This window comes from Nicotiana sylvestris, chromosome 5 (assembly GCF_000393655.2).
Source record: "Nicotiana sylvestris chromosome 5, ASM39365v2, whole genome shotgun sequence".
Lineage (NCBI taxonomy): Eukaryota > Viridiplantae > Streptophyta > Magnoliopsida > Solanales > Solanaceae > Nicotiana > Nicotiana sylvestris.
In genome coordinates this window covers 176,103,914-176,123,248 of record NC_091061.1, presented here as the reverse complement: position 1 = coordinate 176,123,248, position 19,335 = coordinate 176,103,914, and the positions used below count along the sequence as shown (strand labels likewise).

The 19,335-nt window shown below is 35.9% G+C and overlaps 1 pseudogene; it reads left to right on the top strand.

Moving 5' to 3' along the window:
- Positions 1 to 9,686: 9,686 nt before the first annotated feature.
- LOC104234877 (8-hydroxygeraniol dehydrogenase-like) lies at positions 9,687 to 11,727 on the top strand (annotated as a pseudogene).
- The last annotated feature ends 7,608 nt before the right edge of the window (positions 11,728 to 19,335 follow it).

The following is a 19,335-nucleotide window of genomic DNA, read 5'->3' as shown; positions in this document are numbered from 1 at the left end:
AAACCCTTTAATGCTCCTAACAATGCTTCTACTTCAGTACAAGGTGCTTCAGGAAGCGATCTGCACAACACTCTTGCTGGGAAGGGACCATACTTCACAGAGGAGCAGTACAAACAGATTCTAGGATTGCTGAACAAAGAAACTGGAGATAGCCAATCCAATAGCCAAGCAAACATGGTAGGTATTGCTGCTTGTTTGATGTCACACACTCATAAATAGTGGATCATGTATTCTGGTGCAACTCACCACATAGAAGCTACTGAAAATTATTAAATGATGATCCTAAGACTAAGAAGTCATCTGAGAACAAAGTTCAATTACCAATAGGGGATAAAGTTAGAATTTCCAGTATTGGTGAAGCATTTTACTTGGAGGAGAAGCAGTGGACAATGTGCTTATGTTCCTGACTTCAAATCCAATCTCTTATTAGTCTCCAAGTTAACTAGGCAGCTCTCATGTTCAGTGAATTTTTTCCCTGATTTTGTATTGTTTTAGGACCTCTACACTGGCAGGGTGTAGGGAGAATATACTGAATTGTACATATACAAGGGATCATGAGACATCAATAAGGAGAAGATACTTGGCTTAGCAGTACCTACAACTGAGGGAGATCACAAACTTTCTTGCAGATGGTAAAGAACCAATTTGGAACAATGGTAAAGGCCTTGAGATCTGGTAATAGCACAGAGTTTTTCAACTCCCAGTATAATGAACTTTTATAAGACCTTAGAATAACACATTAAAGTAGTCGTACTCACACTTCACTACAAAGTGGTGTTGTGGAGAGGAAACACAGACACATACTAGATGTAGCAAGAGCAATAAGATTTCAGTCCCATATGCCAATTAAATACTAGAGTATTTGTATCTCTACAACAGTGTACCTTATCAACAAAACACCATCTTTAACTACTAGAGGAGAAAGTCCATATGAAATGCTATATTGCAAACGTCCACTCTAAGGACATCTGAGAGTGATAGGCTACTTATGCTATGCTACTGTGGTGCCCAAGGGTGATAAGTTTGCTGCAAGAGCAAAACCTACAGTGCTCATGGGATACTCTGAGAGGCAAAATGCTACGTGCTAATGGAGCTGGTCTCTAAACAATTCTTTGTTAGCAGGGATGTGGTATTCAGGGAATCAGAGTTCCCTTTCGCTTCCACACCACTAGCTGAATGTCCTTTAGTTCTTGACCTGAGTATGCAAGCTTTCCAAGACCTACAATTGGATCCAATCTGCATCAGCAGAGACACAACCAACAATGATCTCTTAGAGGATCATACATTGGCTACTGACAGTCCAACAGAGCATGTAGAAGAGACAAATTCCCACGGTGAGGAGGCAATGCCTGAAGAGTCATTACATGATCAATATGCAATCCTCACAGAGTCATTGCAGGACCAACAATCTCAAGCAACCACTGTTCCAGCATCAAATATACCTCTTAGAAAAAGTACAAGAGAGTTCAAGGAACCTATCTAGATGAAGGATTATGTAGCTCCAAGTAAGGCATCTAGCAAATATCCCTTGTCTAACTACCTACCATATGAGTACACCACTCCATCTTATCATAGCTACCTAGCTAAATTTTCTACTTTGGTAGAGCTACAGACCTTCAATCAGGAAGCCAAAGATGAGAGGTGGATCAAAGCCATACAACATGAGATTCAAGCCTTAGAAAATAACAAGACTTGGGAGGTGGTTGACTTGCCTGCAGGAAAGAATACTATAAGTTCTAAATGGGTATACAAGATTAAGTATCAAGCCAATAGTGAAGTTGAGAGGTTTAAGGACAGACTTGTTGTACAAGTCTATAGACAACAAAAAGGCCTTGATTATCATAATACATTCTCACCTGTTGCCAAAATGGTAGCAGTGAAATCAGTGATTGCCTTGGCAGTCTCAAAAGGCTGGACTCTATATCAAATTGGATGTTTATAATGCCTTCCTACAAGGTAATTTATGTGAGGATGTATTCGTGGAATTGCCAAAAGACTTTAGGAAGTAGATGGAGAAGAAGGTTTGCAGGCTGCTTAAGTCATTGTATGGACTTAAGCAAGCATCTAGGCAATAGAACATTAAGTTGACAGATGCCTTACTAGAAGCAGGTTTTTCTCAAAGCAGTCATGACTACTCTTTGTTCACTCTGTGAAAACAGGCTTATATTGTGGTGATTTTGGTGTATGTGGATGATTTTCTACTTACATGCAGTAGTGAAAGCTTCATTCTGAAGCAAAACAAGTTCTGTATCAAAAGTTCAAACTCAAGGATTTAAGTGAGCTCAAATATTTCTTAGGCATTAAGTTCTTGAGGTCTAAGTCTGGAGATATTCTGAACCAAAGAAAATATGTGCTTGAGCTGGTCTCTTAATTGGGGCTTATTGGAGCCAAGCCCGCTATTACTCCTATAGAATCCAACTTAAGACTCACAACTGTAGAGCATAACAAGGTAACGGGTGCTAAGGGAGATTCACTGCTACTTGATAATGGGCTTTATCATAGGCTTATAGGGAAGCTAATGTAAATTACAATCACCAGACCTGACATCTGCTATGCCATTCAGACACTTAATTAGTTCATGAAGCAACCAAAGAGGTCTCACTGGGAATCTACTCTTTGAGTGGTCAAATATCTTAAGCATTCACCAGGCCAAGGTGTTTGGTTGAAACTTGGTTCTACAAATGAGCTCAGCTGTTGGTGTGACTATGATTGGGCAGCCTGCCCCAACATTCATAGGTCTGTCACTGGATATTCCATTAAGTATGGTGGTTCACTCATCTCTTGGAAGCCAAAAAAGCAATAAACTATTTCTAGGAGCTCTGGTGAAGCAGAGTATCGAAGCATGACTTCAACAGTCGCAGAGGTCACTTGGTTGCTTGGCATTTTCGAGGACTTGGGTTTCACCATTCAGGTTCCTATGTTGAGAGATAGTAAGTCAGCCGTATAAATTGCTGCCAATCCTATCTTCCATAAACGTACCAAACACATCGAAATTGATTGCCATTTCATTCGTAACAAGGTCAAAACTGGCATGGTCGAGACAGTGTATGTGAACACCAGGGATCAACTAGCATATTTACTCACTAAGGGTTGCATCTTCTAGGCAAGCTTGGTGTGCTCAATATTCTGTACCCTGCAGCTTGAGGGGGAGCCTTATGATATACACACGTGGCATAGTTAGTTATGCTTAGTTGTTAATAGCTTAGCTATAGCATAGTTGGGTATAGTTGGTTATGCTTAGTTGTCATTAGCTTAGCTGTATAATTATTTTTAGCTTGCTAAGTAGTTAGGCACTTGTATATATAATCTATTAACGAGTGTAATGAGATAGGCAGTTATTAATTTCCTTCCCAGACTCTCTTCTGCATGTCTTCTGGAAGTTTCTGTCATTAAAGGATTTGCTAGCTCAAGCTACATCTCACTGATATTCAAACATTTTAGCACATATGGAGTTCAGATTTAATAGAATTACCTATGTTTCCAAACCTGCAATCATAAGAAACTACAATGAATCCATCAATTCGAATGGCTATTAATTTCTTAAATTGAATGGACCGGTAAAATGTCAATTCTCGATTTTCTTGGTCAATATTTTTTTTTTTTTGAAAAGCTGTTTCTTGTTTGTACCATTTTTTGAAAGCCTTTTTTGGAAGAAAATATCTTAAAACTTTTTAAAGAATTCTTGTAATGAAATTTTTTGTACAAACCTTGTTGAAAAGAAGTTGTTACTATCAAATGTGATGTATTATGTTTGACAGACAAATTCTTAAAGATGCACTTATATGGCTTTATGTGTCCATCTTTGACCATGTATATTGAAATTTGACCCTTTTCTCAGAATTTTCCACGAAGAAAGTTATTTCAAATTATACTAAGTAGCTCAAAAATACTTCTTTTGTGTTGGATTTAAAAAATAGGGAATAATTTTCACCAAGTAACGTAGTGAACTGGATGAAATTTCTTCACTCTTAATCAGAAATTTCGAATTTGAGTCTTAAGAATAGAATTTTTTTTGATACAAAGCTTTTTCCTTTAAATTAAATAAGTCATACACGATGTAAATTTGAATTAATGAGGATTGAAATACCAAATGATTAAAAGAAAAGGAACAACTTGTATTCTCTTCTAAAACTACTAGTATAACTCATTTTCGATCACCTACTAAAGTGTAAAACTGGCACTCAACTACACCCCTAAATTTGCTTAAATTTTGTATTTGTAAAAAGTTCATTAAAGATTCATAAATATTTAATTACGAATCTAATTACTCCTTGAGCCGAGGGAATATCGCAAATAACCTTTCTATCTGCACAATGTAAGAGTAAGATTTGTGTACCTCTGTCCTCCCTAAACCACACTATGGAATTATGTTGAATATATTATTATTGTTATTAGTATTTGATCCATTTACTAACACAAGCTATGAATTCAAGCTATGAATATGTTATTATTGTTGTTTCATCTAGCTTTGTATATATTACCCAAGAGTCACTATTCTTTCTTTTGTTACATAAAAATCATTTTGCTTTGCTTTACTTTTCACAAAAATAACGTTGACCATTTTTTGTTAAAAACACATGTAAAGTGTGAGAGAAAATAACAAAAACGATCCTTATATTTTGGGGCAAGTTTATAAGGCGCACTCAAATAGACTTCTTAGTTGTTTTGGTTCCATAAAGATGTCAAAAGTGAATACTTTTGGTTTCTGTCGAGTATTTAACTAACTATAATAATTACTTTAACGGAAAATACGAAAAATGAATTTATTATGGAATCAGATTAAGAAGTGTATTTTTTTACACTTTGACTATTTTTGGCCTATTATAAGATTTGATATAGCTTTTTGAGGTGTACTATGTTATTTTAAAATTTATTTCTAGCATCACGTGCATTTTTGATTTTGCACTTCTGGAGTTGACAAGTCTATCTCACCAAAGTATTTAATCTTACTTGCAATTAGGTATAAGATAACCAAATTTTATCGTTTCATAATTAAGCTTGCGGTCGAAGATCTATAATTTATATATCACGAAAGAAGTTAACTCATTCTCAAGATGAAGGTAGATTAGTGGCATTAAAGTCGATTTTGGTGTTTGGTGTGAATTTGCGCTCATCCATTGATTCAACTTTTGAACATTTTTTTTATCGTTATAAAGGATCAAATACTGACTATTTAATTTAGTTTGGAAGAGGTGTGATTTGTTTATATATATTGCATAGGAGGATAAAAAGTTAAAGTGTATCGTCGCTTTGTTGTTTACTTTTCAATTAATTTCACACTTAATTATAATATTTTTTTTTATAGTAACATTATGTTTAAGTTAGCAGATCAGATCACCTATAATTTTAAATTTTTTGATCCATTACTGAATTTGAGGGGACTATATTGCTAATTCCAGTTAATAAATTTTAGTTTTCAGTATATTTAATAACGCAAAATTTATTAAATAGCCAACGAAAATCAAAAGCGCTCACTTTTGACATCCTTACAGGAATCAAAACATCTAAGGAGTATATCAATTTAAGGGCCCACTTTAAAGTTTACCCCAAATATAAGGATCATATTTTATTATTTTCTCTCACATTTTAGGTAATCTTTTTACTAAAATAATCAAAGTTACTTTTGTAAAAAATGAAGCAAAGTAAAATAATTTTTATGTAACGAAAGAAAAAATAATAATTTTAGGATAATGAACACAAAATTGGTGACCACCCATAAATTTTACTCCCTCGTATTGAGGTTCCACATCTGTTTAATTCACACCTCACAGACTACATATTGTCTGTGGCTCCTTGGACTTAAAAGTAAGGCTGTGTATATATATATATCGGGTATAACCGATAGTCCGAACCGATAAAATACTATTGGTTCTTAATACTGGGTAATTGGGTAAATAGTTCGTTAACAGTTTAATATTATTTGATTATTGGGTTATCGGTTCGGATTTCGATTTGCCCAATTTTTATTAACTGTTTAATCGATAGCCCAAAAGCTTTAATAAAATTATAATTTTACTCATTAAGTATATAAAGCCACCTTACGACTTCATTCTCTCATTCTCTCGATAGTTACTCTTCGTTTTCAGACCTTAATCCTTAGAGTAAGTTTTAAACTTTTCTGAATTTCTCATCTTAATTCTTCAGTTAAGATTTTTAGTTTTAAACTTTAAAAAATTAATTGTTTAGATTTTTAGTTTTTCTATTTGTTTTCTATTGAAATGATTCTTTAGTATTTACAATATTGGGATTTTATTATTTTCTTGTAAATTATACCATGCCATAGTGAGATTATAAGATTAGATTGTTGTGTCTTATTCCTTACTCCTACTAACTTATAACTTTGAAACTTGAGATTATTCATTGGGATTTTGTAACGACCCGGCCGATCATTTCATGAGTTACCGCCCTGTTTTCCCCATTTGTGCTTCTTATTGCCTTGTTCAGCTGTATTATGTGTTATCGGATTGGTTGGTTCGGGTTCGGAGAGGTTTTGGAAAGGAATGAGACACTTAGTCTCTTTTGAGTAAGCTTAGGTTGGAAAAAGTCAACCGGATGTTGACCTATATGAAAAAGGACTCGGATGTGAATTTCGATGGTTCGGATAGCTTCAGGAGGTAATTTGGGAATTAGGAGCGTGATCGGAATGCGTTTTGGAGGTTAGTAGTAGATTTAGCCTTAAATTGGCGAAATTGAAATTTTGGCGTTTTCCGGTTGATAGGTGAGATTTTGATATAGGGGTCGGAATGGAATCCAGGAGTTGGAGTAGGTTCGTTGTGTCATTGTAACGTGTGTGCAAAATTTCAAGTCATTCGGACGAGGTTTGATAGACTTTTTGATCGAAAGCGGAATTTAGAAGTTTTTGGAATTCTTAGGCTCGAATCCGATAATGATTTGGTGTTTTGATGTTATTTTGAGCGTTCTGAGGGTTGGAACAAGTTTGAATGGTGTTATGGGATATGTTGGCATGTTTGGTTGAGGTCCCGAGGGCCTATGGTGAGTTTCGGGTGGTTGAACGGAATTTTTGCGCTTCACGAACGCGAGGCTTTGACTGCGTTCGCGAAGAAGGAATTTAAATCGCTGGGCAAAATGTTTAAAAGGCCATTTTGCGATTTTTGGCCATAGTTCACCATTTTTGAGTCAGTTTTGGTGCTTCTTGAGGGAGATTGAAGAGGGAATTCAAGATAACTTCTTGGAGGTAAGATTTATGGACTTAATACTTGATTCTATTGTGATTTTTATCTAATTAAACATGAAATTTGAGGGATTTGAAGCCTAAAATTGGGGAGTTAGGGCCTAGAAATTGGAGACCTTAATCTAGGGATTTGAGGGGTCATTTGTGGTCGGATTTTGGTATTCTTGGTATGTATAAACTCATGAGAGTGTAAGAATTCTAGTTTTGTGATTTTTATCGGAATCCGAGGCGTGGGCCCAGGGGTCGGGTTTTGACCAATTTCGGGATTTTGATGTAATTTGATTATTTTCGAGTAGGCTTTATTCCCTTAGCATACTTTGATGGTTATATACTGATTTTGGTTAGATTCGGGGCATTTGGAGGCCAAATCGAGAGGAAAAGGCGTCCCGGGCTAGAGTTTGGCTTGGCTTGGCTTGAGGTAAGTAACACTTCCAAACTTGGTTCTGAGAGTTCGAAACCCCAAACTATGTGTTCTATGATTACTATTGAGGTGACGTAAATGCCAAATGATGGCCGTGTGGGCGTGCACCGTGAGAAATGCAGCCTAGGTCATTTCAGAGCACCGCTTAGTGACTCTTTCTTGCTGATATCTGTGATGTATCTATGTGATTAAGTCAAGGAGTTGCAAATCATGCTAATTACCATGTTAAGGCTTCACGCCAATACTGTTGAGACCCGAGAGGTCGTTTCTTGCGGTCATGTCATTAGTTTCATTTATATTCTATACTCAGTCTTGTTCATGCATATTATATCATACCTCAGTCTTGATTACTGCTATTTGGCATATCATATCATTGTTCGGGCTTGTATCATGACATCTTAGCCCATGTGTGTGAGACTGGAGAGTATTGACTGAGTAAGGCCGAAAGCCTAATATTGATTGACAGTATGGGATCGGGTTGCATGCCGCAACAAGATATTGATCATGCTTTCGCTGGCCTTGATATAGCGCTTGGGCTCAGAGAAGCCCCTCCGGAGTCTTTACACCCCCAGTGAGCGCAGTCGATGATAATGAGGGATGGATCTTTTCTGGACATGGATCTTGTCCGAAGTATTAGTATGGAGATGGATCTTCTCCATGAGGCTGGATTGGCCTGTTTCCTCGATACTGGGTGACTTATAGTCCGTGATGTACATATATATTCCGAGATGGATCTTCCCTGGGCCGAATGCGCCATATACAGTACCGAGTAGTTGAGCACTGTGAGTGGAGGTAGTATATGTAACGTTGATCATGCTATTTGTGCATTGGTACTTAGAGGTTCCTGAGCTTTATACTCTGTATCGTTTATACTGTGTTTAATTATTGCTGAGAAATTACATGAACTGTAAGCATGTCTACTTTTTCGTACAATTTTCTGTTGCAACCTGTTGAGGTTTGGTTCGTCACTACCGTCAGTCCATAGTTTGGACTTGTTACTTACTGAGTTGGTGTACTCAAGTTACCCCCTGCACTCCAGTGTGCAGATCCAGGTATCTCAGGATACCGTATCGGTTGCTGATCTTGCCAGTTGGCCTTCTGTGGAGATTGCGAGGTAGCTGCTTGGCGATCGTAGTTCCGCTTTCTCCTTCCTTATCTTCTTTTAGTTTATTTGTTGGATATTTTCAGACTGTGTTGGTCATGTTATTTCGAACAGTTGTAGTAGTTTTTGGCTCAAGACTTAGTGACAGCCGAGATCGGGATTATGTTTCTTTCCGCTAGATTTTGATTTATACCTTTATCTTATTGAATTTCTGTTAAAATTATGATTTTACTTAAGTACTTATTTGAAAAATGGAGTGTTTGGAAATAAATGGCTCGCCTAGGATCACGATAAGCGTCATCACGACATGGTTAGATTTTGGGTCGTGACAGATTTTCAAATGCAAAGAAAGTTTTTTTCTTCTTCTAAAGTTGAGATTAATCCCTCTTTTCTTAAGACCAAAAATTCAATCCCTTTCTCTTAATAGTATGATCACGATTTTTACAATAAAAAATAAATTTTTTGGATGTTTTTATTCTTATAGGGTGAACCGATAAGGAGCGATAACCGACTAACCGATACCTAATAATTGATATTTTATCAGTTCGGTTATCGGTTTAGCATATTTATAAACCGATAACCAATATGCCGAACCAATAACATTCACAACCGAACCGAATCGACTGATGCCCACCCCTACTCAAAAGGCCTATATTTACTTCACGCCTCACAGACTACTAGCTTGTTTGTCCAAGCTTTTTTTGGGGCCAAAAGTGCTTTTTTTTTCCCCCAAAAATTGAGCTGTTTGGCTAAGCTTTTAGAAGAAAAAAGTGCTTTTAAGGAGAAACATAAACAGTTTTTGAGAAGCAGAAAAAGTAGCTTATCTTGAAAAGCATTTTTTTTAGAAGCACCTTTGAAAAAAAACACTTAGAAGTAGTTTTTAAAAGTTTGGCCAAACATTAATTACTACTCAAAAGCTATATAGTACGTACATACTCCAGTAGTACTCCAAAAACAAGAATCACCATGAAATGGAAAAATCACATGAGAATGAGCATCCAGTAAAGGCCTTTGGATGGGCAGCTAGGGATACTTCTGGTGTCCTTGCTCCTTTCAATTTTTCAAGAAGGTAATTCTTTAAATTTCTCAAGATTTTTATCATTTTTTCTATCTTTTTTTTTAAAAAAAAAGAACTTTTGGGTTTGGAAAATTATAATTAAGGTTTAATTTGGTTTGAAATGGGTGCAAAGCCACGGGTGAGAAAGACGTGCAGTTCAAAATTTTGTATTGTGGAATTTGCCATTCTGATCTTCATCGGCTCAAGAATGAATGGGGCATTAGCAAGTATCCCGTTATACCTGGGTAAGTATCCCCGTAATTCCGGCAGAAATATATGTATGTATACTTTGAAAATAATTATATAAATAATTTGGCACCCTAAATACTAAAAGTCTTTAGAATGCACTAACTGAAAAAAAAAGTAATGGTGCTCTTATCACTTTAAAATCCTAGGTCCGCCTCTGTTCAGACTACTGCCAGTCGCCAAAGATACTACAAACATATTGATAATTGTGATAAAACCTAATCTGGGCTACATTTTCTTTCTATTATATGTTTGGACTATTTGGTAAAAAAAAAAACTTGAACCTCAATTAGATTATGTTAATACTAGAGCGAAAGTTGTCTTTAATACTGAGTGGAGGGGGCATAGGAGTTAGGACTGGTAATTTATTTTTATACTGTGTCCTTGGTCTGTTCTAATTATAGCGCGAATTATCTTCATCTTGCAACTTTAAAGTGAAACTAGTTAACATGTTATGCCTTAGATGCCAATATATTTTTGAATTAATGAGATCAAAACTTTTGACAATCTCAAATTCTCAATTATTTTTCAGGCATGAGATTGTTGGTGTGGTAATCGAAGTTGGTAGCAACGTGGAAAAGTTTAAAGTCGGAGACAAAGTAGGGGTTGGATACTTGGTAGGATCATGTTGCAAATGTGAAATTGTAGCAACGATCTCGAGAATTACTGTCCTGGTCAAATAGTGACATCCAATGGTACTTACTCTGCTGGAACCATAACGTATGGAGGTTATTCCGATATCATGGTTTCTGACGAACATTTTGTAGTTCATTGGCCTGAGAATTTGCCAATGGAAGTCGCTCCTTTACTATGTGCTGGAATTACAACATATAGCTCGTTGAAATACTATGGACTTGATAAGCCTGGAATGCGCATTGTTGTTGGTCTTGGTGGTCTTGGCCATATGGCTGTGAAATTCGCAAAGGCATTTGGAACTAATGTGAATGTGATTAGTACATCTGCTAATAAAAAACAAGAAGCAATTGAGCGTTTGGGCGCAGACTCATTTTTGGTTAGTCGTGACCCTGACCAAATGCAGGTGAATTTGACTTTTGACTTTATATCTCGATTAATCAATCAACTATGCTTCAATCTTAAACGGGAGTTTGACATAAGAATATTAATTTTTGTCCTTACCTCAACCACTCAACTAACTATGCTTCAATTTCAAACTAGTTTGGTTATTAATTTTGGTTTTATACATGTATGAGCAGGCCACAATGGGCTCACTTGATGGTATCATTGATACTGTCTCTCTAGTTCACCCTTTTTTTCCATTGATTTATTTGTTGAAAACTAATGGGAAGCTTGTGATGGTTGGCGCGCCAGAAAAACCACTAGAGTTACCCGTATTTCCCATGCTTTTGGGTACGTTTCTTGGACCCACAATTTCTATCTATTCTCATTCTGATTAAACTGCAAACAATGATACACAATTGTATAATGTGAAAAACAGGAAGGAAGCTAGTAGGAGGAAGTGTCGTAGGAGGGATGAAGGAAATACAAGAGATGGTAAATTTCACGGCAGAGCATAACATTACACCAAATGTTGAAGTCATGCCAATGAACTATGTGAATATAGCTTTAGAGCGTCTTGTGAAATCAGACGTGAAGTATCGTTTTATGCTTGACATTGGCAATACATTGAACAAGAGTTAAGAATATGGGACTTCTTGTTGTCACGTGTATGTGTATTTTAGGTATGAAAATGATGAGTTCGAATGAATAAGATGACTATAATGAGTAATTTCAACTCTATAAATTAAGCCTTCTATGAGAAGGGGCTAAGACATCATTTGTTTACACTCAAAGGAGGTCAGAATTTTAATTACTCAGATCTCAATTATTAATTATGTTTCTTTTAGATCTGAATTTTAATTATTCAGATCGTAACCATTAAGATTGTTTTTTTTTAATTTTATAACCACTTAATGGATCTGGATAGATCTTGATGATTAAGATCTATAACAAAGTCTTAATATCATTAATATATTATACATTCAAAAAAATTTGTAAACATGATATTTCACTATACTCCTATACTTTCATCACTAATCATCGTCGCCACTGCTATCGATGTCCCATACCATTAGAGACTACCACCACCCATTACCACCATCCTCAGCCACAATCACCAGCATTACAAGTATGAATGTAGTTGTCACTACCACTAGCCATCATTTAGAACCATCACCACCAATCGTCGTTACCACAACAATCACCCACCAAAAATTGCCCTATTGCAACGCCGTAAAATCCGTTGCTAAAGACATGTAAACCATTACAGTAGGTCTATTGCAATGATAAAGCAACCGTTCCATTTGCTCGCGTGCCAATAGCTCTGACGTAACGGTTCTTGTAACGGTTTCTACATCCGTTGCTATAGTACTATCTCTGGCAACAGTTATTTCTCTTTTTGAAGGAACGTGTTTTTTGCACTATTGCAACGATTTCCAACCGTTACAATTAGATCTAATGCAACGGTCCTAACTATTACTATTTGATTTAATGCAACAATTATGTAGGATATTGCAACGGTTTTTTAAGGATATTGCAACGGTTTCACATAATTGATTAAAAGATATTGCATCTGTCACGACCCCAGTTCGCTCTCCGTGAACTATCGCGACGACACCTAGTCTCTACGACTAGGTAAGCCTAAAATTGCGGAAGATAACAGTGTTAAATGTGCCGCTCGGCATACACCATATTTATATAGATCTCAAACCAATATCTAAATCCAAGACCCGGAAACCCTCGAATCACAAACTAAGAAAAAGAAATACTACATAGCTCTAACTCCGGAATTTTTGTCTAATAAGAACAGAAGTACAAAAGGGCTAAGTACTAAAAGCATGAATAGAAAGGGACTTCTCGGTCTGCGGACGCGGTAGATGTACCTCGAAGTCTCTAAGTAATCGCCTCTCTCAATGATAGTAGGCCTGAGTAGCGATACCTTGATCTGAACATTAAAAACATGCGCAGAAGGGGCATAAGTACACCACAGCGATACTCAGTAAGTGCCAAGCCTAACCTCGGTTGGGTAGTGACGAGGAAGGTCAGGGCCCTACTAAGGTTAAACAAATATAAAGATAAACAGTACAGGAAAGAACAATATAAATAAGTATGGCAGTAAAATAATACAGGATGTACAGAACAGTAACAACTATACAAAAACAAAGTAAACATGGAAAGGAAATACAGCTCAGCACCAATAGTAACATTTGGGGATCTCCCAGGATACCGTCCTGTAGTCCCATCTTTACATATCCAGTGAATCTCCCGGGATATCGTCTCGTAGTCTATCATATATATGTCCGAAGGATCTCCCGAGATCCCGTCCCGTAGTCCAACTCATAGTGCGCGGGGATCTACCGGAATCCCGTTTTGTAGTCCCAAATGTAAATACCCAGTACTGGGGGAATCTACCGAGTGCATTCCCGTAGTCCCAAAGTAAATGTGCAGGGGGATCTACCAGAAATATAACCCGTAGTCCCAAAGTAAATGTGCAGGGGGATCTACCGGGAATCTAACCCGTAGTCCCAAAGTAAATAGACAAGGGAGGAGCTACCAAAATCCCACATCCGTAGTCCCAAAATAAATACACAGCAGCAGCAGAAAGGTAAGCAGAAATAGCAAAATTCATATTAAGGCAATAAGTGATTCTAGCCTAGCATGCTGCACAGAATTCAAGTAATGCAGGTTAAATCAAATGAAGCAAGTAAGTCACTTAGACATGCTTTCTTAAGCTAACAACAGGCTTAATAGTGTAAGTAATAGAAACAGAAAAGGAACCATACTAGTAATACTTAAAGAAAATCGGATTTCCAACAATTAGCACAAGTACGTACTCGTCACGTCACGTACAAGGCATTTCAATTACCAAATATACCAATCCTAAGGGGAAGGTCACCCACACAAGGTTAGACGAGCCACTTACCTCGAACCAACTCAAAATCAACCCGACACCACTTCTTTGCCACGAGTACTCGACTCTAAATGACCCAAATCTATTCAATTCAATTTTATAATATAAATAATACTTCAAGTAACTGATTCTACAATTAAACTCTAAGCTAATACGCGAAATTATGTAAAATAACCAAAACGCCCCTCGGGCCCATGTCTCGGAATCAGGTGAAATTTATATTTTTAGAAACCTCATACTCTCACGACTCTATACATAACAAGAACACCGAAATCGAAGTCAAAATGACCCCTCAAATCCTCATTTAAAGGCCTCTTAAACTCAAGCCCTAATTACCCATTTTCCCCAAATTTCTCACCACTAATTAGGTCTTTAATCACATAAAAACGAGTTATGAAGGAAAGGATATTACCTCCAAGCGACTCTCCTTTGTCCTCAAAAATCTCTCTCAAAAGCTTCAAACCCGGATGAAAATGGTGGAAGAATCCCTCAATTTCGCGAAGGCAATTATTTATATGTTATGCCCAGCGATTTCCGCATTTGCGGCCCTGGGACTGTAAGCACGTGATTTTTGCCCTATATGAGAATTACTCCCAAAAATTCAAAAAAAAATAAAATAATTTTCCTTGGTGTGCAATTTTGTGATATTTTGTGATATTTTTGAATAATTATTTGTATTTTGTCTGTGCATGTTTATTTGCTAAATTAATAAAAAATACAAAATATATCGCATTTTACATGTAGGATTTAATTCTACAATTGTTTGTAATTAAATTTGTTTTACAAAAAAATAAAAATTACAAAAATAGGCATCGTTTGCATTTTTAGCATTTAATGTCCAAATATACAATTTTATGCTTAATTATTACTTAATTGTGCGTTAATTGTTATTGGGAGTTAATTTGTGCTTTTATAACTTAATTTAGTTCTTAATAATAGTTTAAGTATTTTTATAATTTAGTTTTAGAAAAAATAAAAGAAGAAAAAAGAAAACAAAAATACAAAAAATCGGAATTGGGCTTCTTCTTCAAATTCAAGCCACAAGCCCAAAAATACCCAATCTTCCAAAACGACCCAGTCCATTTCGAACTGGGTCGACCCAGTCCATAACCCAAAAGACCCAAACCCCCTTTGTCTTTCATTTTTTACAAAACAAAAACAAAACAAAAACAAAAAAGAAGAAGAAAACCCTAAAATTATACTAACCCATCCGCCCCCTCCCTATCTTCTTCTTCTCCAAGCATCCAAACACCCCTCCCATGGCTGCCCTTTACCCTCCATTATCACGTCCAAACAACCCCTCACAGCTTTATCTTCACCCTCACCATGGACGACCCAGTTGCGTCTTCATCTTCTCCATGTCGATCTCAAAAAGCTCATCCATGGCTGCTCATCCTCCTTCGTTCTTCGTCGAGCTTTAACCAACGTTGCTGCTTCTTCTTCCTCACTTCAAGACTGCTGCTGCTGCTCGTCGAAGCTCCTGCTACGTCGCTTCTGCTGCCTCGTCCGCTGCTGCCCGTCGAAGCAGTGGGTTCGAAGCCACCCCTCGCCGCTGCGTCATCGTCTTTCTCCGGCATCAACGTTGCTGCTTCTTCTTTCTCACTTCAAGACTGCTGCTGCTGCATCCTCCATCTCCTCGACGAACTGCTGTTGTTGCTCACGTTTTTGGTGAGTTAATCATCGTCCATGGCATCATCGTCGCGGCAGCTGCTTCAATCTCCTTCTCCAACTGCTCCCCATCGTTCATGCTCCTTCATCTTCTTCGTCTCGTCAAAGTTCGAAGGTTTATTTTTTATTTGAGTCGAAACCCGGACAGATTTGTTTATGATCGAGTTCGTCGTTGATTCATCTCCTGTTAGTTGTTTTTGAGTTTTATTTTTGTCCATATTTTGTTTTTATATTTCTCAAAGTTAAAATCGTTAAATATTTGATTCTTGTTTTGTTCGTTGTTCATCGTTGAATTAATTTTTAGTTTGTTCATGTGTTTTGATTGAGTTAATTTTCAGATTTCAAATGGAAAGTTAATTAGTGGTTTTTCATGTTTATTTCATGTTTGTTTTATTGTTTAGGTAAGAATTTGTTAGTTTGATGTTTGTTAGATTCAAATTGAAATTTAATTGATTATTTCTTCAATTTGTTTCATGTTGTTATATATTTTCCAGAAATTATTAATGTTGTTTGAGTCATTTAATCCGTCATGTTTGTTGTTTTAAAAAAAAATAGATTCATTCATGTTCATACTTTGTTTGATTGTTCTTGAATCCGAAATTTATATAGCTTGATTTTTTGTTTACCATTTATGATTATTTCTTGAATTTGTCTCATAAAGTTTAATATAGGAATTGTTGGTTGTAATGTTGTTAGAGTTAATTTTAAGTTCAATATTATTGAATTTAGAAATCTAAATATACTTGTTTGATTGTTGTTGTTGTTGAATCCGAAAATAGGCTTGTTGTTGCTAAAAATATTGTTCAATCAAATTTTAGTTGTCCTTTGTTGTTCAATTTGTGTTCATGTGATATTGTTGTTATGATGTTCATCCGTGTTCATATTGTTGTTTGAACATTGTTAGAAATTGATCATATTGTCTATATTTTGGTTAAGTTTGATTAATTGATTGTTATAGCTGATGGGGTAGTTTGGTAATTTGTAGTACGTTCAGGGTTAAAATGGTAATTGCAATAAGGTTCGGAGGGGTAGTTTAGGAATTGTACATTTTGTAATTTTTTATGTGAAGCATGGGGGACAAAATGAAATGGGGTGGGTTGTGATATAGTTATTTAATATAAAGGGGGGACAAGACAAATTTTAGTGTGGGGGAATCTTGTATTTGTTTATGTTAGGCATGGGGGACAAAATATAATGGGGTGGTGTGATATGTTTATTTAATGTAATGGGGATGAGTGGGAAGATAATGGGTTTGGTAGAGAAAATGAGTTGATTTTAATTGATTAAAAGATTTATGGGATGTGATATATATAGAAGTCTTGAAATCAAGAGAAGAGGAAGACAATAAGACACAAACAGATAGACAGACAGAAGAATAAGAACGAGAGAGAGAAACGAATCTGAAAATAAGAGAGAGAAAAAGGGATGAACATTTATGAGAGAGAAAATTCCGAAAAATATTTAAACTTTCAAATAAAAAAAAACTAAAGAAAAATCTTCTGCTTGAAATCAGCATTAATTATTGTTGTTTGATCGAAGCTTGAAGCTTTTGTTTTTGGGATTACTGCTCTACTGGTTTGCAAACTCTTTTCCTGGGTTGCTACTGTTGCTGGGCTGTTGTTGCTGGGCTGTACTGTTATTATTGCTGCTGATTCTCATCTTCATTTTCTTTTGCTTCCAATATCAGGTACATATCTGTAAACTCATGTCATGAAAAGCTTAAACATGACAAGTAAATGAAGTTTGGAATTATAAGGATGTCTTCTACTCATTTAAATTTTATTAGTTTAAGTTTCAGTTTTGTTTTAGTTGGTTAATATAGTATTATACTTGACATGATAAACTGTTAACTAATTAACCTTCTGGAGTAGTAAATTCCACGATAATCTTATATGTTTTGAGGACTAGTGATGACATTTACTGTTTGAATTGTTGAGATATGGAACATGGCAGAAAGTTGGCCATTAATTACATTTTGTGATACTGTTGGTTAAACGTAGGATAGTATGGAAATACCAAGAAACTACATTACTAGCATATCTCGTCCAATATTTGATTTTGTTCAAAGCTAGATAATTGTTAGTTGTATTTTGATCATATATGACGCAATAATGGTTATGTGTATAATCAATAATTGAAAGGTGAATTGATATAATCCGTTACGATTACAATGTTGGAATATTACAAACAGTTCATGATGTATGTTTGCGTTATATGTGATGTCGTCTTATTAAATCAATTGGTAGATTAGTTCTCTTTCTTAATAACAAATGGCCATAGTTATTTTGAGAGTGCGATCAACTCAATTCTAAAAAAAAAAGTATAAAAATAATGTCAATAATTTTTACAAAATATAGAGTTAGTGTTTGCAAATATTCGCATAGGCCGAGAATAAGAATTGGTTTGATTATATTTATCCTAAATTCAATCATCCTGAGCAAATTAACCAAATAATCATACATTTGGATTAAAAACAAGTGGTGTAAAAGAAGATTGGATTTATAAATTGCAACATTTTAAGAATGTATAAACAGCATTCGCTACAAATAGAATAATGCAAATTCTTCGAAAAAATATTAGTTTGTTTATCCGTTTAAATCTTTCCGAATTTTGCGTGTAATTCACTTTTTATACTAATACCATATTAACTAATAAAATGGTAAGTGTAGCCGCACGTTATTTATTCTTTATCATTAATTTCTTAAATTTGAATAATCTTTGAGAGACATAACCCATACGTGTAAAATATAACTCGCGGTCAACGCCTAATAAATTTTGAATTCTTTTTCAAAAAATTTGGTGGCATCCCAATCGGTGATTCTCCATGACTCTCACATTTAAAAATAGATGGATGCAATAAACATTTGTAGAGAATTTATATTACCATCAAGAATATTTGCATAATTAAGGATGCGTTCGCGTGACTTGATTATACTTCTAAAGGCAATTCGGATTATGCGTTCGCGCAACTTCGAGCAAATTTTTAATAAAAGGGGTTCCTCGGAGGATGTTAAAATAATTTCATATAACCCGAGATGTGCAGTTCACTATTTAATAATACAAGGGTGATGATGTTCTTAATTTTATTTCGAACATATTTTTTTTATAACAAAAATATAAAAATATTATCAATCTTATTGTGTACACGTATGCGTGACACGATTCTCTACGTTTATAAAAAATATATAATATGCATATACGTGCGCGTGATTCGTTTCAAAGAATGGTCTATAATTATAAACAATCTAAGGCGGTAACGAAATCAGGCAACAAGAAAAAATATATTTAGTAAATCGAGATAATTAAGCCAAGTACAAAAATGGTTAAGCGACCGTGCTAGAACCACGGAATTCGGGAATGCCTAACACCTTCTCCCGGGTTAACATAATTTCTTATCCGGATTTCTGGTTGGCAGAATAACAAACAGAGTCAAATTCTCCTCGATTCGGGATTAAAATCGGTGACTTGGGACGCCATAAAATTCCCAGATGGCAACTCTGAAACAAATAAACAAATCTCGTTTCGACTGTCCTTTAACTGGAGAAAACTCCCTTCACCCCCCGCGGGGGCGGAAAAAGGAGGTGTGACAAGGACCACATCTGCGGTCTCGCTTCTGCAGAAACTTCGTCGCATTTGCGATTACATTTTCGAAATCGCATCTGCGATTACATTTTCGAAGATGCGACACCGCTTCTATAGTGTCCCTACCGCATCTGCGGAA